This window comes from Schistocerca cancellata, chromosome 6 (assembly GCF_023864275.1).
Source record: "Schistocerca cancellata isolate TAMUIC-IGC-003103 chromosome 6, iqSchCanc2.1, whole genome shotgun sequence".
Classification (NCBI taxonomy): Eukaryota; Metazoa; Arthropoda; class Insecta; order Orthoptera; family Acrididae; genus Schistocerca; species Schistocerca cancellata.
Window position 1 is genome coordinate 49,108,136 of NC_064631.1, and position 25,200 is coordinate 49,133,335.

The following is a 25,200-nucleotide window of genomic DNA, read 5'->3' on the forward strand; positions in this document are numbered from 1 at the left end:
TGCCCGGCCAGGATTCGAACCCATTCACATGCAATATGTGGAGATGTTGAGGAATCAGCAGTTTTGAACAAACAACAAATGTAGTCGAGCTATATTGTCACGAAGGGATCAAATTCCGCGTTAAGGGCGGTCTGAGTTGCATTCTCAGTTCAGAACCAATTTTATCGGCATACAGAAGCTCAAATAAAAGATGGAATAAGTGTCCTGTGCCCCTACATAGCGTTTGTTTCGTCACTAGAAATAAATAACTAGTATAAGAGAGGATACTGGTGATAGAGTTACTACATGTCGCCACTCCTGACTTTATTGTGGTGAAACGTAACGTCTGCTTGGTAGAGAAGGAATATCATGTTTAATGTGAATTTCAGACCACAATTCCATTATACCTTCTTCACTTGTCGTTGCCAGAAGCGAATAGAGTCTGTCTCTACCTATCAAAAAGCATCGGCAGAAGTTGGAACCGAACCTAAACCGTCATTATACGAACCTACCATCAAACCAACAGATCACCAAACCCTTTTCTCTGTTACTCATTTTACTATCATAACACCGATGCGACACACTCGATGAGAATTCTGACACACAGGCTCCCTGTAGTGGTTTGCAGCATGTTCAGTACAGTCATTTACTTGGTTCACCGAATCGCCATGAACTAGCTCCCTCGGCTACCCAGTACATACATTCGACTCTCTTTTGTAATCATCGAAATAAAATCGCGTAACTGCCAACAGTGTAGGATGCAGAAATTTAAATAGGAAGTGTTCCTTTCCATTTCAGCTACTCTATTGCGCTATTTGTTTGTTGAAACTGTCGTGCAGTGCAAAAGAAAAGATGTAACTGTCTGTCTCTCAGAAGTCTAGATGTGGCCCTATGCATTATCTCACAGCACTGTGGAATGCGGAAGTTCTGGAGGAACTGTGGTCGACTTCTGGAGTTGCTAGCCACTAGCGTAAGGGTAAGCGTCGCCCACTGTCGATAAGGCGTCGCGAGTTCTATTACGTCCGCTGCTACATTTTTTAAAACGCAGTTCTGCTGTTTGCTGAAGTAATTAGTATAATGGAACTTTGAACATAATTCCCTTCACTTCTCAACCCAAAATAGTCGCATGTAGAAAAGTGCTAACTTCTGCGACATTTTGTTCTTTTCAGGTTTAATAGATGGCCAGGCAGCAGATGCATCTCAAAGCTTTTGTATTATGTCTGGGGAGAGTGCATCGTGCCAAAATAGTCAGAAAAGTATTTTCTACATTAGCTGTCATCTGGTAGTGGCATTTTATTCTTCTTCAAACCTTATTTGACAGCTTTAACTCAGAACAAGATTTCTACATACATGTAATCAATAAACTGCAGCCGGCTGGAGTGGCCAAACTGTTCTAGGCGCTACAGTCTGGAACGGCGCGACCGCTACGATCGCAGGTTCGAATCCTGCCTCGGGCACGGATGTGCGTGGTGTTCTTAGGTTATTTAAGTTTAAGTAGTTCTAAGTTCTAGGGGTGATGGCTTCAGAAGTTAAGTCCCATAGTGCTCAGAGCCATTTGAACCATTTGAATAAACTGCATGTTCATTGTCAGACTGTTATAGATAACATCAGAGAATTCGCATATATCGTTGATGATTAAATTCTCTCTCATGTTTAGAATTGTTTTAACAACACTAAAAGAAACCTTACGAAAATTGCGCACTGTATCATGAAAAAAAACTAGCAACGACAACCTTACGACGAATGTCTGTTTTAATAAAATTGAGTATCTGTACACAAGCGTGCCTCTATCTGCACGAATTAGTAAAACACTACTCACTTAGATTTCGATTGCGTCTGTGTTTGATTGTAATGCTGTGTCATACTCAACAGGTATGCAAATGTGGCATTTCGTAAAGAAAGTTACTTACTCCTAGAAACCCAAAATTTGCTTGTCAGCAGAGGAAAGAGGCGTTACCAGTTGTGCAGCATTGTAAGTTTTTCACCATTGCATATTATGACCCGAAAGTATTTTCTTGCGATTTGCTTACCAATTCATTTCCTTCGTACTTATCACCCTGGCATGTGAGTCTTAAGTGAATAAGAGTATTGAATTTCGTATCGTTGAGACGCTTGTATTGTGAAGCAGCTTGGCAGTCAGAAAGCCGAGATCTCCGACCATTAACACAACTTACTGAGTCGAGCTGCCAAGAGGATTTGATGTGTGAAGGTTTTCTTCTGATTTCATTACAGAATTTTTTCTGGAAATTCGCAGCCCCATACAATAAACCACGAAAAAACGTTTACACACTCAGTCCCCTACCGCTGTTAGAACTGACGACTTCTTCAACCGTTGTGACGCGAGTCACATGGGGTACCACGGGGCTACGGACACACTGCTGATCGCACGCCACTCTCAGCATGGTATTGGTTGCTCAACCTTATAACGCATCGTGAACGATACTAAAAGTTGTTACTTATGGGAAGAATAGCATTCCTTTATTCAAAAAATTGAATTTTCTGTCTCAGTGTCGTAGTTAACATGAGGATTATATAGCACGAGCCATTCAAATGGAAAGGGAATATCAAGTGAATTTAGAGAGTCAGTTCAGTACCATACGCGGAAGTGATTGCACTGCCACAGTGTTGCCAAATGTTTGTGACGATGTTGCCAGTTCTCAGCTGTGCTAGGAACAGCTCTGTAGCGTTATAGGAGGATAATCCCGTGCTGGTGTCATAGGAAAACACGGAGAGGAGGCGCGGGGTTTGGTTAATATGCAGCGTTTTCTCCTACCAGTTGTGTCAAACATTCAGGTGTGTAATCTTCCATCAGGATTATAGTTTCCCTCAAAATATATACGAGTAAAACACCTTGTTACTTTGTGACAAAAGATTATTGCAGTACAATAAAGAATCTTTGGAAATCAACTTTGCCCACCTGTCACGAAAAGTAAGATAACAAATACTTTGCACCTCGGAATCGATTGCATCTATGTGCAGTCTTGTGATCATACAAGTAGAATTTCATGAATTGCACGAGAATGTAGAAAAATGTTGGCGAGAATGGAAACTGTAAGAAACACAGTTAACTGATTATTCTGTACCACGTAAAAATCAATTCATTTGAAAATTCAGAAGAGAAGAAACTAAAAATTATGCCCATTAACACTAAAGTGCAGATGCGGGCACTGTGCAGATCTGCGTTTTTCATCTTCAGATCTACACAAATAATGTATACTAACCAGCATATTCATTGCTTTCGTAATGTTTCCCTCTTGTTTAGTCTGCTAATTATGAACTGGATCCACACCCATGAGTCTGATTGTTTCTTTGTATCCTTCCATCTGCTATCATTGTGTGTTATTGTTCGGTGTTCAAAAAGCGAAACATTATGCCTGCTCCCACGAGGTATTAAAACGAGGTCGCAAGAAGGCTAACGAATTATAATCAAAATACAGTGAGACGCAAGTTTGTCTGTCGTCATGGCGTTAAGTCCACAGAAATAGTTGTGTTATTGCCTGCATCACCGGCATCCCGTTGTCGTCTTCTCTTATTGAGATTTTTCATATTACCTTGAACACAAGGCGCCGAGATAGATGTGTGTATTCTCCGTGACGAAACATCCCACATTCCATTCATCCTGATCCATTTGTTACGTGCATCGGCAGCAATGAGTGGTAGGAAGGCTGTTGTGAGGTGAGGAATAGAAATAACAATGGTAGTAATAACAAGTCAGTAATCAAGGATGTTAACTGCATTACAGACAATTGTTAACGATTAACAAAATAACCAAGAAAGGCTGAGTGTTTAATTGGCGCACTGCGTGGGTGTTCATACAACTTTGTTACTGAATTCTGATCTGGTTGTTTGCAGAGAGAAAAGAAAGAACCCTGTAGCCGTACATATAGCTAGCGCAATGAGATATTACCTATCAACTATCCTTGCTTTACATCACGAGACGAACATGGCGTTACTGAGCTGACATTTGAAATCCATTCCTATTTTCTCTCTCTGTCTCTCCCTCTCTCTTTTTATTCTTCTTTTTGTTTTTTGAGGAAACCATCGAAAAGCGCCAATAATAAGCAAGTAGGCATATAACCTGTTTACAGTTATTTTTATCGGGATACATAATGCAAAAAAACAACTTTTAAGTGTATTATTGCGAAGTTCCAGTTACTGAGAGTCTATTCGTGAGCTTTCTCACATTCAGTGGGATGAAACCTATCAGAGAAGCAAGCAAAACACAAATATTTCTTGCACCATGCGCAACACGCAAAGGAAATCTAGCTGCACTGACGTGTTGTCCGATATATTGCACGGAAAACATATCTGATTAATGTTGCTGAATACAAATGGTTCAAATGGCTCTGAGCACTATGCGACTTAACTTCTGAGGTCATCAGTCGCCTAGAACTTAGAACTAATTAAACCTAACTAACCTAAGGACATCACACACATCCATGCCTGAGGCAGGATTCGAACCTGAGACCGTAGCGGTCGCTCGGCTCCAGACTGTAGCGCCCAGAACCGCACGGCCACTCCGGCCGGCTGCTGAATACAGCTCTATCAGATATCAATTTGGATACGAATCAAGTGTATAAAAGTATATCTTGAAATACGCAGAAAGGCACATAGAAGTATTCGACTGAAACATAGCCATGACCAAGATTGTAACTGGGGTCGATAGCATCGTCGTCTACCACCTTGACAACTCGAACGGTGACAGTGCTCTGCCGGTTACTTACGTTTACTGGTATCAAAGCTACAGCATGAAAACACAAAAATGTTAATAACCCGAAGATCATAAATTTTGGAACCCATAGAAAGTAAAGCAGTCATCAGTCGGAAGACCACCACAGTGCTTTAACAGGCACGGTCTTGTTGGAGGTGGTATGCCGTTGCTTTCCTCCGACCTTTGAGTTGACTTACCTAACCAGTTAATAGGGGAACCTACAGTTTAACGTGGCTTTCGGACCACAGTGCAACTCGGCATTTTTCACATCAAAAAACACTGCCCGAGGGGAAACAAGTGTAAAATGGAAAAAAAAAAAATCGTGGTACTGACTGGGGATCGAACCTGAGGCCTGGGCATCCGTAAGTCTTGCTCTTTATCACTTTGCCACCATGCATCCAACACTGTGTATTCTGTTTGGCATTAAAATTAGGATCTCCGTTTGTGCCTCCGTTGGCACTTGCGTGTCCCTTAGGAGGCCTTATCTTTGGGATTACCCTCGTATACGTGAGTGTAAACACCTTCCAATGCCCACTCAAGGAAGACAAGGATACACAGTCTAGCTTCAATATTACAAGTACGCCTCAGTTTATGGATGAACGCGGACTTAGGTTGATAATTATTTTGAATATTTAACAGTGCTGTACCCATTGGTGGTAAACTCATTTTCAACCAATGATTCCCACAGCTACAGGAACACTACTTGTGATACCTCTCAGACAAAATACTTACGCAGTGCTATCAGACGAAAAGATCAACCTGTGGGAAGTTTGTTTTACAACCGTCGTACCTCGATAAAGAGCCTTTCCTATTTGAGATATCTGTGAACGTTGCTGCATAAGACGATTTAAGAAGAAACTAAATTCCTTCGACTACGCCAATGTTTAAAGAAATCGTCTTAACGGCACAAAGCCATCGTTTGTGAATCGTTTACCGGCCGTACTGAGCAGCATTTCTCTGGTTGGAAGGCAAAAAGCTTACTGACATATTTCACAGAAGGAAAAGGGGGACGAAATGTCTCTCACTCTAAGGTCACGTTGTTTTATTTAAATAGTTACAAAACCGGGTAAAACGAACAGTGAGGTTGTCAGTATAAGCACATTACTGTTGTCAAAATGATGTTGCACCGCCCAGGGCCTGTAATGATAAAGGGCCCGTTTAGGTCAGGCATATTGTATACAGAAGTGGAAGAGAGAGCACCACTAAATTTTACAATCCGTATGCATTGCATACACACAGAAATTGCTGTTACAGTGTACTTATGGAGCCCAATCAGTGAATTGTGAGAAAGAGCACTGGCAAACAGTCTTCGCTACTTTAGGTTACTTAAACTGGTGTCACTCTGAGCTAGAATTTGTGGTTAGCGACTAAGTGTAAGGACAATCAGTCGGATGCGGGTTTTGCAACTTGAAAATACTTTCCTACATTATAGAAGCGAATATTAAATTTGAACTAATATTGCGAAAATTTTGGACTTGGATAGCTTAGATCGAAAATCTTTCTGTTTATCGCAAAGGAAAACAATTGATTTTCTAAAACATTCTCTGTCATATACAACTTGAAACAGGCCACGTTGTCCAAATCATATGGAAGAACTGACAGCGACATATAGCGGAAGGCAATAAGATCCCTTGGCTTTTGGTTAGGTAGTATTCGACAAACATTTCTAGGCGCAAGTAAATGAAGAAAGGTAGCGCGTTTTTGTCATCAAGTAACGTCTTCCTCACTTACTTTAGTTTTAATGTGATCTACGAGTAATTGCTGATGTTTGATATTAACATGAAAAGGATTACGTAGACAGGGAAAGAACTTGTTTTTGGGCAACTACTTCTATAATGACCAAAAGGCCTTAAATGATCTTCAAGCACATGGGTTAAAGCAGCGATATAAAGAAAATGATAGTAATAATGACGGTAATAAGCGAATTATCCGGTATCTTCACACTTTACAGTGGATTTTCTCGAACTAAGAAATTTGCTGAATTAGTGAAAATTTCAAAATGGCTTCACATCGAGGCTATGATGCCTAGAAGACTCCTTACATCCTGCTGACATAAGAATAGCCTAATCTCCACGTGAGAAGCTTGCTTCTACCTAATCATTTAATAGACTCGCATTTTTTCCACCGTGACTAATTTTGTAAGCTAAGCACATCATCCGTTACAACACTCTCCTGGGTCTGGGAAATGTGACCACAATGGTCTGGTGGAACGAACTATCACAAGTGCAATGCGTGGGTTCAGGCATTTACTTTTAAGAGGCACAAACAGATTCACGTTACCTCCGGTAACCTCAAGAGAAAGATGTTATAACCCAGAATACGCATTACACATAACGTTCCTTCATTACCAAATGGGCAGAGACGGTTTACGTTGGGAAATGACATAGGTGGCGGTCATGGTAAACAGAAATACTGTCGCTAGTAAACTTACAATAGGAAACTTTATTTTATTTGATGAACCGATAGCCATATAAAGGAACGGGGCTCTTATTTTACTTGTACTTGATTGAACTAGAGACGTTGAAAAATTTGGTGCTGGACTGTGATTCGAATTCATATCTCTTCTTTCAAGGATCTCAGCCTCTTGGAACAGTATAGTTCAATCATTGCGTTCCTTTTCCCAAGACTGCAATATTTTCTAGGTCTCCTCCAAAGGTAAGTATATGGGTCCGAATCCTGATCCAGTACAAAATTATTCATAATTTCATTTCAAGCCCTATCACGTGCACACCGGCCTACTAGTGAAAATTAACGTGTATTTTTAACGTCTGTTCGTGTGTTGTCAACAACTTCTGGTCAAACACGCACACATCTTACTGTTGGTGAGCAAGCAATTGATACTTAAGCTATATTCGTGGACGATAAAGAAGATCGATAGGAGCGCGGTTCGATTGCGCTCAGGCACAAAAATTTGTATGCTTATATTAGATTCAAACACGTAGCAGCTGGTAAGAAAAACCGATACGTAACATTTGATTTTACTAACAATCTGGCTGGGAGTAGTGGCGTACTCCAGTAATCCAAGATTCCGGGAAGCCGTTGTGTGGGAGAAATCGGGAAGCAACTACACATTTGGCCGTTTCATGAGCTCAGGAACGACCGTGATGCCTTCATCGAGCTCTGCAGATTGATAGATTGCAGGAATTTTCGGCTAGTGGTGGCTCGGGGTTAAGAGAAGTCGAAAGCAATGAGCAAAAATACATCGGGAAACCGAAACAGACGACTCATAACGAATCTGATTACGTGCTGGGTTCGTATCGCCGTCACAGAACTTCATACCATGCGCTTCATCTTTAAATACATACACACTTCGTTACTTCTGAATTGAGGTATATCAGACATCTTTCGTGGTTAGTTAACAGGGATGAAAGGGTCTTGATAGGAGTTCCGGTTTATTACAAAAAACTGTTGTCTTTTATTTTGAAGTTTAGATTTAGTCACTGATATTGGCGAAAATTTCGGTAATTTATGACTCTTCATGGCTAGTGAGCAATGTGATATGATTAGATTAGATTAATATTTGTTCCATAGATCATGAATACGACATTTCGTAATGATGTGGAACGTGTCATTTTAATGAAAGATTTCTTTACATATCAGTATTCAATTTCTTTACAACAGTATTTTATCCTCTCTTTCATTCTTTTTTATTTTTATCTCTCTCTCTCTCTCTCTCTCTCTCTCTCTCTCTCTCTCTCTCTCTCTCTCCCCCCCCACACACACACACACACACGCACACACACATTCTTTTTTTTATTTTTGTTTGCTGTGCTTGACTATCGGCGAGGCACGAAAACGTCCGTGAATTTGTTTGTTTTGAGTAGAGTTACGAAAAAAATATAAAAACAGCTACGAGAGTTACAGATTTATGATGCTTAGTTAGCAGTCAGTTGTGAATATTATTAGTAACAACGCTCCAGTCGCTAAACCTAGTTACAGAAATGCGAATCAGACGCATAACGTATTCCAGGCCGTGGCAGGATCACGGTAGGATCACATCGGTTCTTCCTGCTGGTACTGTAACTGCGATTTGGCGAAAAGGCAAGGTATATTTGGCAACACTGTAATCGACGAGCTACTTCCTGGTGTGCACGGAATTTAGCCTCGAAGTTCACATGATTTTTCCTGTCATTTCCATTCAATAATCTGAGTTACTATCGCTAATGGTGTAACAGAAGATATTAAATTTACGGTTTTCAGCCCAGGAAAGTCGTTGCATATGGAAACTGCAACTAATCTCGTCCTTTAGATAGCAGTTTACGAGTTCTAGCCACCATTGGCTTTGAAAGAGGAAGGCATAAAACATACCAATTCGTTGGCCCTGTGGTAACGTTCTGACCTGTGGAGAAGCGTCTGATATAGTTCGCGGTTCCAATCTCGCTGATTGTAACGTTTTTATCCCATCTCTGTAAAAGCTGCTAGCTGTTAGATCAAACATCAATAAGTAATTCGCAAGAAATTACGTTCAGGTCATAATGTGCAATGGTGAAGAACTTACAATGCTGCACAACAGGTAACGCCTCTTTCCGCTGCTGAAAAGCAAATTTTGGGTTTCTAGGAGTACGTAACTTTCTTTACGAAACGCCATATTTGCATACCTGTTGAGTATGACACAGCATTACAATTAAACACAGACCCAATCGAAATCTAAGTGAGTAGTATTTTACTAATTCGTGCCGATAGAGGCACGCTTGTGTACAGATACTCAATTTTATTAAAACAGACATTCGTTGTAAGGTTGTCGTTGCTAGTTTTTTTTCATGATACAGTGCGCAATTTTCGTAAGGTTTCTTTTAGTGTTGTTAAAACAATTCTAAACATGAGAGAGAATTTAATCATCAACGATATATGCGAATTCTCTGATATTATCTATAACAGTCTGACAATGAACATGCAGTTTATTCAAATGGTTCAAATGGCTCTCAGCACTATGGGACTTAACTTCTGAAGTCATCACCCCTAGAACTTAGAACTACTTAAACTTAAATAACCTAAGGACACCACGCACATCCATGCCCGAGGCAGGATTCGAACCTGCGATCGTAGCGGTCGCGCGGTTCCAGACTGTAGCGCCTAGGACCGCTTGGCCACTCCGGTTGCCTGCAGTTTATTGATTACATGCATGTAGAAATCTTGTTCTGAGTTAAAGCTGTCAAATAAGGTTTGAAGAAGAATAAAATGCCACTACCAGATGACAGCTAATGTAGGAAATACTTTTCTGACTATTTTGGCACGTTGAGCTCTCCCCAGACATAATACAAAAGCTTCGAGATGCATCTGCTTCCTGGCCGTCTATTAAACCTGAAAAGAACAAAATGTTGCAGAAGTTAGAACTTTTTCCACGTGCGACTATTTTGGGTTGAGCAGTGAAGGGAATTATGTTCCATTATACTGATAACGTCAGCAAAAAGCAGAATTGCGTTTTACAAAATTTTGGAGCGGACGTAATAGAACTCGCGATGCCTTATCGACAGTGCGCGACGCTTACCCTTACGCTAGTGGCTAGCAGCTCCAGAAGTCGACCACAGTTCCTCCAGAACCTCTGCATTCCACAGTGCTGTGTGAAAATGCATAGGGCCGGATCTAGACTTCTGAGAGACAGACACTTACAGCTTTTCTTTTACACTGCACGACAGTTTCAACAAACAGATAGCGTAATAGAGTAGCTGAAATGGAAAGGAACACTTCGTATTTAAATTTCTGCATCCTACACTGTTGGCAAAAAAAAGTGTGTGATATCTTATGGGACTTAACCGCTAAGGTCATCAGTCCCTAAGCTTACACACTACTTAACCTAAATTATCCTAAGGACAAACACGCACACCCATGCCCGATGGAGGACTCGAACCTCCGCCGGGACCAGCCGCACAGTCCACGACTGCAGCGCCTGAGACCGCTCGGCTAATCCCGCGCCACTGTTGGCAGTTACGCGATTTTATTTCGGTGATTACAAAAGAGAGTCGAATGTATGTACTGGGTAGCCGAGGGAGCTAGTTCATGGCAATTCGGTGTACCAAGTAAATGACTGTACTGAATATGCTGCAAACCACTACAGGGAGCCTGTGTGTCAGAATTCTCATCGAGGGTGTCGCATCGGTGTTATGATAGTAAAATGAGTAACAGAGAAAAGGATTTGGTGGTCTGTTGGTTTGATGGTAGGTTCGTATAATGACGGTAATACCAGTATTACTTTTCGAATTTTGGACAGGTCAATATTATCTCATTTGCTTTTCTGAAAACTCTTACATAATTTTTCACACAGTATGTTATACTTCAAGTTAAAATTTATGAAAATGAATTACTTTATAAAATGTTTTAGTCTCGATGTTATAATCGATAAGCACTAGTTCTGAAAGTACAGTTAAAATTACATTTTTAGAAACGTTTGAAATTACGAACTATTGGCACACTTAAAATTTGTATTATTAATTACGCAACACTGTACTGGTTACCATCTTTGTTTATGGATTCATTTATGAAATAATAATCCAAACTAATAATGTAACAGACACCAGCAGAAATTCATTTGTTAAGAAAAATTGTAAACCTTTTGGAATATGGTAATTTCTGTAGAGTGTGAGAGTCGTAAACATGCCTCTGAATGTGACCGGACGTATTTTTGTATTTTGTCCAAACAATGAAATTGCGGATCTGTCAATGTGAAAAATCAGACGACTGTATGATATACTAAAATGATGAGAATATATATTTACGTAAAAACAAAAATTCTGCAACATCAATCTTCAAATTTACTTAGATCAATCCGCCCGTGAGATCCTAAAATGTGACATTTTGAGTTTCAAAGTCAGACCCATAGACAAGAAGAACTGTAGCTAACTCTACATCACAAGCTAAGTAAACTAGAAGGTTTATTGTAACTTTCACTCCTCTCAAATCTTGATACAAGACTGACATGGACAATAGATGGGATTAGGAAGGAGGGGGGGGGGAGATAACACACCCTCTACTAGGATAGTAAAAGGTCAGTATGAATATTACTAATGTCTAACACAGGTGGCAGCGACCGGACCAATGCCAGCAGCGATATCATGTAACGACAAACCGCAGTCTGTGTAGGTTATGCTTCCGTCGCTGTCGAATTCCGAAACTCGATAATAGACGTTTCTCCTTTTTATCCGAAGAATAACGCCATATTCTTACCCAACATCCAAATTTTTTTGTCTGGAAAACATAGACAGAGATACTCCTACGAAGTTTGTATGGATGCTTTGAAATGCTAATCATTTACATACGCAAAGAAACTGGTACACCTGCCTAATATCGTGTAGGCCCACCGCGAGCACGAAGAAGTGCCGCAACACGACGTGGCGTGGACTCGTCTAATGTCTGAAGTAGTGCTGGAGGGAACTGACACCTTGAATCCTGCAAGGCTGTTCATATTTCCGTAAAAGAACGAGGAGGTGGAGGTCTTTTGTAAACAGCACGCTGCAAGGAATGCTACACATGCTTAATAATATTCATGTCTGGGAGTTAGGTCGACAGCGGAAGTGTACAAACTCAGAAAAGTGTTCCTGGAGCCATTCTGTGCCAATGCTGGACGAGTGGGGTGTCGCATTGTCCTGCTGGAGTTGCCCAAGTCCGTCGGAAAGCACAATGGGCATGAATGGATGCAGGTGATCAAGGCAAGATGCTCTGACCTGTCAGAGTTGTATCTAGACCTATCAGGGTTCCTATGACTCCAACTGCACATGCTCCACACCGTTACAGAGCCTCCACCAGATTGAAAACAGTCAGCTGCTGACTCGCAGGGTCTATGGATTCATCAGGTTGTCTGCATACCCGTACGCGTCCATCCGCTCGATACAGTTTGAAACGAGACTCGTCTGACCAGGCGACATGTTCCCAGTCGTCAACAGTCCAATTTCGGTGTTGACTGGCCCAGGCGAAGCGTAAAACTTCGTGTCGTGAAGTCATCAAAGGTGCACGAGCGGTCCTCCGGCTGCGAAAGTCCATATCGATGATGTTTCGTTGAATGGTTGATGGCCCAGCACTGAAGTCTGCAGCAATTTGCGGAAGTGTTACACTTCTGTGACGTGGAACGATTCTCTTCAGTCGTCGTTGGTCCTGTCCTTGCAGGATCTTTTTCCGGGCGCAGCGATGTCTGATATTTGATGTGTTACGGGATTCCAGATATTAACGGTACACTCGTGAAATGGCTGTACGAGAAAATCCCCACTTCATCGCTACCTCGGAGGTTCTGTGTCCCGTAGCTCGTGCGCTGACTATGACACCACTCTCAAACTCACTTAAATCTTGATAACCTGCCATCTGAGAAATACAGCCGAGGCCTGCAGAGTTGTCAGATGTGTGCATAGCACACTGTAAACATCCTGAATTGCGTTTCTCTGTATTCGGTCAGTGTCGTGCCTGACCTCTCACACCGCGGCAGGCAGCTGTGCGTAGGCGGCGGCATCTCCGGGCAGCCCGCCTCGGCTGCGGGCTTTAGCGTCTCGCCGCAGCTCCGCCGCGTTGCTGTTGCGCGGTAATGGAGACGCCGCTTATGGTCGCCAAGGACGTAAACAGCGGACAGTAATTAAGCGGCGAGATAGCGGCGCTGCCTCTGCCGCTGCCGGCGGCCACTCTGTCGGGCGTGCGGGCCGCACGCGCCGTCGTCACGCGTGACGCGTCTTAATCCCGCCGCCTGCTGGGGAAGCCCGGCGCCGTACCGCGGGACGGCCACGCCGTGTTATCCACGGCCGCGTCTCCGATGACGATCCCTGAGGACGGGACAGATTTACTGTTCAGCGGCGCTCTTAAGTCTCTGTCCGTCCGCAGCTTAATGCCATCACTCACAAGGGAACCTCCCCATCTCACCCCCCCCTCAGATTTAGTTATAAGTTGGCACAGTGGATAGGCCTTGAAAAACTGAACACAGATCAATCGAAAAAACAGGAAGAAATTGTGTGGAACTATGAAAAAAATAAGCAAAATATACAAACTGAGTAGTCCATGCGTAAGATATGCAACATCAAGGATACTGTGAACTCAGGAGCGCCGTGGTCCCGTGGTAAGCGTGAGCAGCTACGGAACAAGACGTTCTTGGTTCAAATCTTACCTCGAGTGAAAAGTTTACTTTCTTTATTTTCGCAAAGTTATGATCTGTCCGTTCGTTCATTGACGTCTCTGTTCACTGTAATAAGTTTAGTTTAGTGTCTGTGTTTTGCGACCGCACCGCAAGACCGTGCGATTAGTAGACGAAAGGACGTTCCTCTCCCATGCGAACCGAAAAAATTTGATCGCAAGGTCATAAGTCAACCGATTCCTCCATAGGAAAACACGTCTGATATGTTCTATACGACACAGGTGACAGATAATAATTGTCTCAAAATAAAAAATTAGATTTTTCACGTGAGGGTAGACTTGAACCAAGGACCTTTCGTTCCGCAGCTGCTCACGCTAACCACAGGACCACGGCGCCACTTAGCTCAAGCGTTGCATATATTGCAAACAGACTATTCAGTTTGTATATTTTTGCTTATATTTTCATAGTTCCACACAACTTCTTCCTGTTTTCTCGATTGATCTGTGTTCAGTTTTTTATGGCCTATCCACTGTGCCACCTTATAACTAAATCTGAGGGGGGTGCGATGGGAAGGTTCCCCTGTCAGTACCGGATATCGGCAAGCCACGGCTGCAGCTAAAGCGGCCAGTGAAAGCTTGAAGCTGCAAGTTATCCAATTTCCCAACGATTAATTCCTCTTTTTATCCCTGTAATTGTTAGCTGTGTAAGTGACACTAAGTTCTTCTTTTCTCTGTGAAAGCTTGCTTATTCCAATACTTGGTTCTAAAACGTATGTGTAATCTAATGGGACTTAACTGCCAAGGTCATCAGTCCCTAAGCTTACACACTACTTAACCTAAATTATCCTATGGACAAACAGACACACAGCCATGCCCGAGGGAGGACTCGAACCTCCGCCGGGACCAGCCGCACAGTCCACTCCATTTTTTCAGGAGTGCTAGTTCTGCAAGGTTCGCAGGAGAGCTTCTGTAAAGTTTGGAAGGTAGGAGACGAGGTACTGCCAGAAATAAAGCTGTGAGTACCGGGCGTGAGTCGTGCTTCGGTAGCTCAGTTGGTAGAGCACTTGCCCGCGAAAGGCAATGGTCCCGAGTTCGAGTCTCGGTGGGGCACACACTTTTTATTTGCCAGGAAGTTTCATATCAGCGCACACTCCGCTGCAGGGTGAAAATCTCATTCTGGAATAACGGGTGTGTCCACCTTCCGCCGTTAGTCACAACTTGAACTGTGCTGGATATACTTTTAACGAAGTTTCTGAATATCTATGGGTAAATGGGAGCCAATTCTTCCTCAAGAGTAGAAACCAGACAAGGGAGTGATGTTGGACGCTGACGTCTGGAACTCGGCGTTCTAACTCATCCCGAAGGTTCTCCACCGCGTTTAGGCAGGCACTCTGGGTAGGCCAGTTCGTCTCTGGAGTTCTATTGTGCGCAAACCATTACGTCACAGATGCTGTTTTATGTCAAGGTGTGTTATACTGAGACAGCCATCGTATCCGAACTCTTCCTCTACGGTGCGCAATACTTAACGCTGTAAAATGTGTTGCTGTCCTCTATCATTTAGCGTTACTTTAAGCGCAGTAAGACGACCTTAATATAATCATGAGAAGCACACCCATGGCGTGACGCCTCCTACTCTGCAATTAACATTTGGCACTACACATGATGGCAGGTAACTTCCTCAAGGCACTGGAAAAATCCAGACCCTTACATGGTTTTACCACAAAGCACTGCGTTATTCGTCAGTCTAAATCAGTAATTTTCAGCCATCGTATCCAGTGGCACCGGACTGTACCACTTCTCAAGCGTCGTCTATCCTCGACTGCACAAATGTAGTGCCTTATGAGGAGCTGCTCTACCATTCGATCCCATTCTTTTTAAATCCCTACGCACAGTCATCGTGGTACCTTGACTGCTGGTAGCCCTTTGGAACTCACGGGTGATTCCATCCGCTGATTTCGTGCGATTCCTTACAACAACCCTCGGCAATGCCCAGCGGTTGCTGCCGGTCAGTGCATGAAGTCAGCGTGGTCTTGGTTTAGCTCTGGTCGTTCCTTCACATTTCTGCTTAACATCCACACCACTAACAATCGACTTTAGAATATTTATAAAGGTTTTAATGTCCCTGATGGATTAATTTCTTGGTTAACATCAAATGAGTAGTACATGATAGCTATCACTGAGGTCACCAGTCCGATCCATCTAGCTGTTAGCTTTCCGCCTCTTGGAGCTATAATAAGGAACGTTATTTATATGCTCAACTACTAACTGTTCAAGCACAGATGACGGCTGACGACACATTTTTAACATGAAGATTATAGCAGCAAATTCTTAAGTATAAATACTCCATCTCCCAGACTTTTTCACTAACATTACCTTTGAACTCAGGTTAAACGAAATAAAAATAAAAGCACTGATTTAAAAAAGTAAATAATGGAAAATTCAAGGTCATAAACCGCAGTAGACCGTTCTTATACTATAAACATAAAAAATGGTGCAATTAAGTAACTATATACAGATACCAACGGCCTATGCATAAGATTATACAGCAGAAGCATACATGACTCACCTACCAACTACCTATACAGCAGTTTTATTATGAAGTGTAATGTCTTGAAATGGAGCATCAAAGGAACATGGTGTACAACAATCAGTTCTTCAACACTGATTTCAGGTTACTATTAACAGATTAACAGCAGTTGACATTAGTACTAACAAAACGTGATGCTTGTTAGAATTAATACTGTCTCGAGATTGTGATTCCTGTCTTGTTGAAGAGAACATCCTAAATACATTAAAAGAACATGTTAAAAATAATTACCCAATAAGAAGTACACTGTAGAATCTTTTGAACATTTCCTGTTATTTTGCTTGTAGGTTAGTGCTTAGATCCTAGAATTGTTTGGTTATTAAATGTATTCCAGACATTTGACCTCTGTAAAAGGGACGATTAAAATTATATAGTCCTGGTGCATGCAATGATTCTGTTGTGTCCTACCGGCCGCTGTGGCCGAGCGGTTCTAGGCGCTACAGTCTGGAACCGCGCGACCGCTACGGTTGCAGGTTCGAATCCTGCCTCGGGCATCGATGTGTGTGATGTCCTTAGGTTAGTTAGGTTTAAGTAGTTCTAAGTTCTAGGGGACTGATGACCTTAGAAGTTAAGTCCCATAGTGCTCAGAGCCATTTGAACCATTTGTTGTGTCCTCATCGCCGCTGTAGAATGTTGTACCACAAGAATCAAGGGAGAGGATGTTATTTGGTGGCCAGTATCATCTTTCTACAAGATAACCGCACACATGTATTGACAGTATTCATTTACTTAAACAGATAGCTGCTACTTAACTTCAACAGAGCCCATGTGCTGTGATACAAAGTCGTTCGCAATAGTCCACGTTAGGCTCACTGCTGGTCAAGTACAAGTCCCACTATAAACACTACTCCGACCGCTACAGCTCTCCTAGCCGGTGACGTGAACTGACAGATGCAGGATGTTTCAAAAATGACCGGTATATTTGAAACGGCAATAAAAACTAAACGAGCAGCGATAGAAATACACCGTTTGTTGCAATATGCTTGGGACAACAGTACATTTTCAGGCGGACAAACTTTCGAAATTACAGTAGTTACAATTTTCAACAACAGATGGCGCTGCAAGTGATGTGAAAGATATAGAAGACAACGCAGTCTGTGGGTGCGCCATTCTATACGTCGTCTTTCTGCTGTAAGTGTGTGCTGTTCACAACGTGCAAGTGTGCTGTAGACAACATGGTTTATTCCTTAGAACAGAGGATTTTTCTGTTGTTGGAATTCCACCGCCTAGAACACAGTGTTGTTGCAACAAGACGAAGTTTTCAACGGAGGTTTAATGTAACCAAAGGACCGAAAAGCGATACAATAAAGGATCTGTTTGAAAAATTTCAACGGACTGGGAACGTGACGGATGAACGTGCTGGAAAGGTAGGGCGACTGCGTACGGCAACCACAGAGGGCAACGCGCAGCTAGTGCAGCAGGTGATCCGACAGTGGCCCCGGGTTTCCGTTCGCCGTGTTGCAGCTGCGGTCCAAATGACGCCAACGTCCACGTATCGTCTCATGCGCCAGAGTTTACACCTCTATCCATACAGAATTCAAACGTGGCAACCCCTCAGCACCGCTACCATTGCTGCACGAGAGACATTCGCTAACGATATAGTGCACAGGATTGATGACGGCGATATGCATGTGGGCAGCATTTGGTTTACTGACGAAGCTTATTTTTACCTGGACGGCTTCGTCAATAAACAGAACTGGCGCATATGGGGAACCGAAAAGCCCCATGTTGCAGTCCCATCGTCCCTGCATCCTCAAAAAGTACTGGTCTGGGCCGCCATTTCTTCCAAAGGAATCATTGGCCCATTTTTCAGATCCGAAACGATTACTGCATCACGCTATCTGGACATTCTTCGTGAATTTGTGGCGGTACAAACTGCCTTAGACGACACTGCGAACACCTCGTGGTTTATGCAAGATGGTGCCCGGCCACATCGCACGGCCGACGTCTTTAATATCCTGAATGAATATTTCGATGATCGTGTGATTGCTTTGGGCTATCCGAAACATACAGGAGGCGGCGTGGATTGGCCTCCCTATTCGCCAGACATGAACCCCTGTGACTTCTTTCTGAGGGGACACTTGAAAGACCAGGTGTACCGCCAGAATCCAGAAACAATTGAAGAGCTGAAGCAGTACATCTCATCTGCATGTGAAGCCATTCCGCCAGACACGTTGTCAAAGGTTTCGGGTAATTTCATTCAGAGACTACGCCATATCGTACTATAGAGTTTCCCAGACCGCAGGGCCATATGTTGTTGAAAATTGTAACTACTGTAATTTCGAAAGTTTGTCTGCCTGAAAATGTACTGTTGTCCCAAGCATATTGCAACAAACGGTGTATTTCTATCGCTGCTCGTTTAGTTTTTATTGCCATTTCAAATATACCGGTCATTTTTGAAACACCCTGTACCAACTTGGAGTGCGAGTTAGTGCGCCAGTGAGTGAGCTGCTGAGCTGGTGTGAGACTGAGACTGAGCTAGTAACTGAGCTAGTGACAGAGACTGACCCCTCCGGTCAGTGTCAGCCATCTAAATACACTCCTCGAAATTGAAATAAGAACACCGTGAATTCATTGTCCCAGGAAGGGGAAACTTTATTGACACATTCCTGGGGTCAGATACATCACATGATCACACTGACAGAACCACAGGCACATAGACACAGGCAACAGAGCATGCACAATGTCGGAACTAGTACAGTGTATATCCACCTTTCGCAGCAATGCAGGCTGCTATTCTCCCATGGAGACGATCGTAGAGATGCTGGATGTAGTCCTGTGGAACGGCTTGCCATGCCATTTCCACCTGGCGCCTCAGTTGGACCAGCGTTCGTGCTGGACGTGCAGACCGCGTGAGGCGACGCTTCATCCAGTCCCAAACATGCTCAATGGGGGACAGATCCGGAGATCTTGCTGGCCAGGGTAGTTGACTTACACCTTCTAGAGCACGTTGGGTGGCACGGGATACATGCGCACGTGCATTGTCCTGTTGGAACAGCAAGTTCCCTTGCCGGTCTAGGAATGGTAGAACGATGGGTTCGATGACGGTTTGGATGTACCGTGCACTATTCAGTGTCCCCTCGACGATCACCAGTGGTGTACGGCCAGTGTAGGAGATCGCTCCCCACACCATGATGCCGGGTGTTGGCCCTGTGTGCCTCGGTCGTATGCAGTCCTGATTGTGGCGCTCATCTGCACGGCGCCAAACACGCATACGACCATCATTGGCACCAAGGCAGAAGCGACTCTCATCGCTGAAGACGACACGTTCCTCCATTCACGCCTGTCGCGACACCACTGGAGGCGGGCTGCACGATGTTGGGGCGTGAGCGAAAGGCGGCCTAACGGTGTGCGGGACCGTAGCCCAGCTTCATGGAGACGGTTGCGAATGGTCCTCGCCGATACCCCAGGAGCAACAGTGTCCCTAATTTGCTGGGAAGTGGCGGTGCGGTCCCCTACGGCACTGCGTAGGATCCTACGGTCTTGGCGTGCATCCGTGCGTCGCTGCTGTCCGGTCCCAGGTCGACGGGCACGTGCACCTTCCGCCGACCACTGGCGACAACATCGATGTACTGTGGAGACCTCACGCCCCACGTGTTGAGCAATTCGGCGGTACGTCCACCCGGCCTCCCGCATGCCCACTGTACGCCCTCGCTCAAAGTCCGTCAACTGCACATACGGTTCACGTCCACGCTGTCGCGGCATGCTACCAGTGTTAAAGACTGCGATGGAGCTCCGTATGCCACGGCAAACTGGCTGACACTGACGGCGGCGGTGCACAAATGCTGCGCAGCTAGCGCCATTCGACGGCCAACACCGCGGTTCCTGGTGTGTCCGCTGTGCCGTGCGTGTGATCATTGCTTGTACAGCCCTCTCGCAGTGTCCGGAGCAAGTATGGTGGGTCTGACACACCGGTGTCAATGTGTTCTTTTTTCCATTTCCAGGAGTGTACTTGCAGTCGATAGGGCGTTGTCGACGCGTTGCTTGCCAGTCTGTCTTTGGCCTCTCTTCTGATAGGTGCGCTTGATCGAGCACCTACTATCGATCCTCCTGCTACATCTTACCCGACCGGTGCGCTGGCGACAGCTTACACCAGCACAGGTTCGGTTAGAAAGGTTTTCTGTCTGCTGAGGGAAGTTGGTCCACAACTGTTGCAACTGATCCTTCATATCTGGAATTCTGGCAGTGGGTCTGATTTGACATGCGAGCTGATCCCCCACACGTTCTATTACGGACACATGTGGGGCTCTTGCTCGCCACGAGAATAAAAAAAAAAATGGTTCAAATGGCTCTGAGAACTATGGGACTTAACATCTGAGGTCATCGGTCCCCTAGAACTCAGAACTACTTAAACGTAACTAACCTAAGGACATCACAAACACCCAAGCCCGAGGCAAGATTCTAACCTGCGACCGTATCGGTCTCGCGGTTCCAGACTGTAGCGCCAAGGACCGCACGGCCACACCGGCCGGCACCACAAGAATACCTCACGATCATGCAGACAGGCCATAGACACACAAGTTGTGTGTGGAGAGCACTGTCCTGTCAAGAAGTCGCACCAAGATAATGTCGCTTGAGCGGTAACAGATGAGAGCCGTATGCCCATGACACACAGCTGTGCGGTCAGAACTCCCTCAATCACTACCAGCCATTATTGTAAGTTGTACCCAGTGTCTCTCCACAGCAAGACCCCAAGAGTAACACTACTGTACCTCTACAAAAAATTGGAAGATTGGTACTTCTCAATTGGGTCGCCGCCATACTCACTGACAATGGTAAACAGTGGTGGTGCAGAGCCGCAGTTAATCACTCGGCACAACAGAACGTCCTTCATCAGTAGTCAATGATTTCTCGTCAGCCTACGCATGGGACGTTAATTCCCAATTCTGGCTGCTGCTAGTCTAAGAAATGGTGTGACTTGACACAGAATGTCAAAGGGATTCCATTAATTAGCAGGCATAGATGCACAGTGCAGTGGAACTGCCTTGTGATGGTCACAAGCGATCGATCGGAACACTGACGACGAGTGTGTCTGCTGCGGTCACGTTCCTATGCAACCCATTTCGGACCACTACCATATTAGAAAGTGCCACAAATCTCGATATTGCACGTTTCAACCAGCTGGCAAATGAAGATGTTTTGAGTGAGGCCCCTTTCAAACTCTGGCATGTTATGGCGGCACTTATCACACCCCTATGTAGAATCTTCGTGTCCTTCAGCATGACGGCTCAACTTCTGATGTCCTCACGCTCCCTATACATCCTACCGGCCTGCCAGGTCTCGTAAAAACTCCACATTCGCACTACGAGTACTTTAATGCACTCTGGTGCACCGTTCAAAAATAACTGCAACTCTAATCAATTACGTACCAGCCTGTGGCATGTACGAGGTGCATTCAAGTTCTAAGGCCTCCGACTTTTTTTCTCAGGACTGGAAAGAGATAGAAACATGCGCATTGTTTTAAAATGAGGCCGCGTTCACTGTCAATAAGTCCCAGAGATGACAGCACCGTACGGCAGATGTAATTTTACCGCCAGCGGCGAGAACGAGAACAGTTTTAAATACATAAAATGGCGACGTTTTCCTTACTTGAACAGCGTGCAATTATTCGTTTTCTGAATTTGCGTGGTGTGAAACCAATTGAAATTCATCGACAGTTGAAGGAGACATGTGGTGATGGAGTTATGGATGTGTCGAAAGTTCGTTCGTGGGTGAGACAGTTTAATGAAGGCAGAACATCGTGTGACAACAGACCGAAACAACCTCGGGCTCGCACAGGCCGGTCTGACGACATGATCGAGAAAGTGGAGAGAATTGTTTTGGGGGATCGCCGAATGACTGTTGAACAGATCGCTTCCAGAGTTGGCATTTCTGTGGGTTCTGTGCACACAGTCCTGCATGACGACCTGAAAATGCGAAAAGTGTCATCCAGGTGGGTGCCACGAATGCTGACGGACGACCACACGGCTGCCCGTGTGGCATTTTGCCAAGCAATGTTGACTCGCAATGACAGCATGAATGGGACTTCCTTTTCGTCGGTTGTGACAATGGATGAGACGTGGATGCCATTTTTCAATCCAGAAACAAAGCGCCAGTCAGGTCAATGGAAGTACACAGATTCACCGCTACCAAAAAAATTTCGGGTAACCGCCAGTGCTGAAAAAATGATGGTGTCCATGTTCTGGGACAGCGAGGGCGTAATCCTTACCCATTGCGTTCCAAAGGGCACTACGGTAACAGGTGCATCCTACGAAAATGTTTTGAAGAACAAATTCCTTCCTGCACTGCAACAAAAACGTCCGGGAAGGGCTGCGCGTGTGCTGTTTCACCAAGACAACGCACCCGCACATCGAGCTAACGTTACGCAACAGTTTCTTCGTGATAACAACTTTGAAGTGATTCCTCATGCTCCCTACTCACCTGACCTGGCTTCTAGTGACTTTTGGCTTTTTCCAACAATGAAAGACACTCTCCGTGGCCGCACATTCACCAGGCGTGCTGCTATTGCCTCAGCGATTTTCCAGTGGTCAAAACAGACTCCTAAAGAAGCCTTCGCCGCTGCCATGGAATCATGGCGTCAGCGTTGTGAAAAATGTGTACGTTTGCAGGGTGATTACGTCGAGAAGTAACGCCAGTTTCATCAATTTCGGGTGAGTAGTTAATTAGAAAAAAAAAATCGGAGGCCTTAGAACTTGAATGCACCTCGTAGATGTAGAAAACTACGTTGGCATCCGAGCATGACCTCCGCGTGCTAAGCCATGTAAGACGTAGCACATCTTTTACTTCGTGGACGCTTTTCGACGAATGATAGAGCGTCGAGGGGCACGTATATTTTTCAAAAAATGGTTCAAATGGCTCTCAGCACTATGGGACTTAACATCGGAGGTCATCCGTCCCCTAGAACGTAGAACTACTTAAACCTAACTAACCTAAGAACATCACACACGTACATGCCCGAGGCAGGATTCGAACCTGCGACCGTAGCAGTCGCGCGGTTCCGGACTGAAGCGGCTAGAGCCTCTCGGCCACCGCGGCTGGCCACGTATATTTTTGTCTGCTTAATATTTTTAGCGCCGGTATCAACGGAGATATTGAAACAAGTGCGTTTTTCAAATGCAAACGTATCCTATTTATAACTGCATTCGATAGCTTTAGAGAAGACGATTACAGTCATAAAGCGTTTGTTAATGTTGGCGTTTAAACCTGTCGTAAAAAAAATCGAGAAATGTCCTAGAGTTTGAAAAGATGGTAGCAGAAAACGGCATGAACGGTGCAAACACCACCAACCAGCTATCTTGTACTACGCTGTGACAGAATGTCAATACATTTGCCTGTTTACTTGTCTGCACTGCAGGCCGTTCATTTCTGCTCGAACATTCGTCGCGTGCAGACATGTACATCAGTGAGGAGAAGTTGGATATACTACTTTTAGGTGGTGAATGTAAAAGAAGTGCCGTAAAAAAAGTACAGCCGTATAGGGCTGTCTATCAAGATCGGCAGTGTCCGACGCGCCAGGCAGTTGCGTGAGTTATTAGGAGGTTAGGGCGGATAGGATGCCCGAACGTCAGAAAGATAACAAGAAAGAAGACTGCAGCTGACACAGGACACGAAGAAGCTAATGAGTCTGTACAGTGGCACGAAACGTATAGCCAGGGAATGTGAGGTCAGTCAGACGAGTGTCGTTCGCATCCTGCATCGACAGAATTTCCGTCCGTCATCTGTCACTAAATCAGGCTCTCTACGTCCGTAATTTCGAACGTCGTAGAGAATTTTGCTGGTATGCCCATTAGAAATTGGGAGACGACCCTACGTTTTTCCAGCGTGCGCTCTTTACCTATGAAACAACGTTTACTAACCACGCTAATGTAAATTTGCATAACATGCACTACTTGGCAGCCGAAAATATACACTGGCTTCGTTGGGTGCAGCGTCACCGGCAGTGGATGCAAATGGTTCAAATGGCTCTGACCACTATGGGACTTAACATCTACGGTCATCAGTCCCCTAGAACTTAGAACTACTTAAACTTAACTAACCTAAGGACAGCACACAACACCCAGCCATCACGAGGCAGAGAAAATCCCGGCCGTGGATGGTTCAAATGGCTCTGAGCACTATGGGACTTAACATCTATGGTCATCAGTCCCCTAGAACTTAGAACTACTTAAACCTAACTAACCTAAGGACAGCACACAACACCCAGCCATCACGAGGCAGGGAAAATCCCGGCCGTGGATGGTTCAAATGGCTCTGAGCACTATGGGACTTAACATCTATGGTCATCGGTCCCCTAGAACTTAGAACTACTTAAACCTAACTAACCTAAGGACAGCACACAACACCCAGCCATCACGAGGCAGAGAAAATCCCGGCCGTGAATGGTTCAAATGGCTCTGAGCACTATGGGACTTAACATCTGTGGTCATCAGTCCCCTAGAACTTAGAACTACTTAAACCTAACTAACCTAAGGACAGCACACAACACCCAGCCATCACGAGGCAGGGAAAATCCCGGCCGTGGATGGTTCAAATGGCTCTGAGCACTATGGGACTTAACATCTATGGTCATCAGTCCCCTAGAACTTAGAACTACTTAAACCTAACTAACCTAAGGACAGCACACAACACCCAGCCATCACGAGGCAGGGAAAATCCCGGCCGTGGATGGTTCAAATGGCACTGAGCACTATGGGACTTAACATCTATGGTCATCAGTCCCCTAGAACTTAGAACTACTTAAACCTAACTAACCTACCTAAGGACAGCACACAACACCCAGCCATCACGAGGCAGAGAAAATCCCTGACCCCGCCGGGAATCGAACCCGGGAACCCGGGCGTGGGAAGCGAGAACGCTACCGCACGACCACGAGATGCAAGCT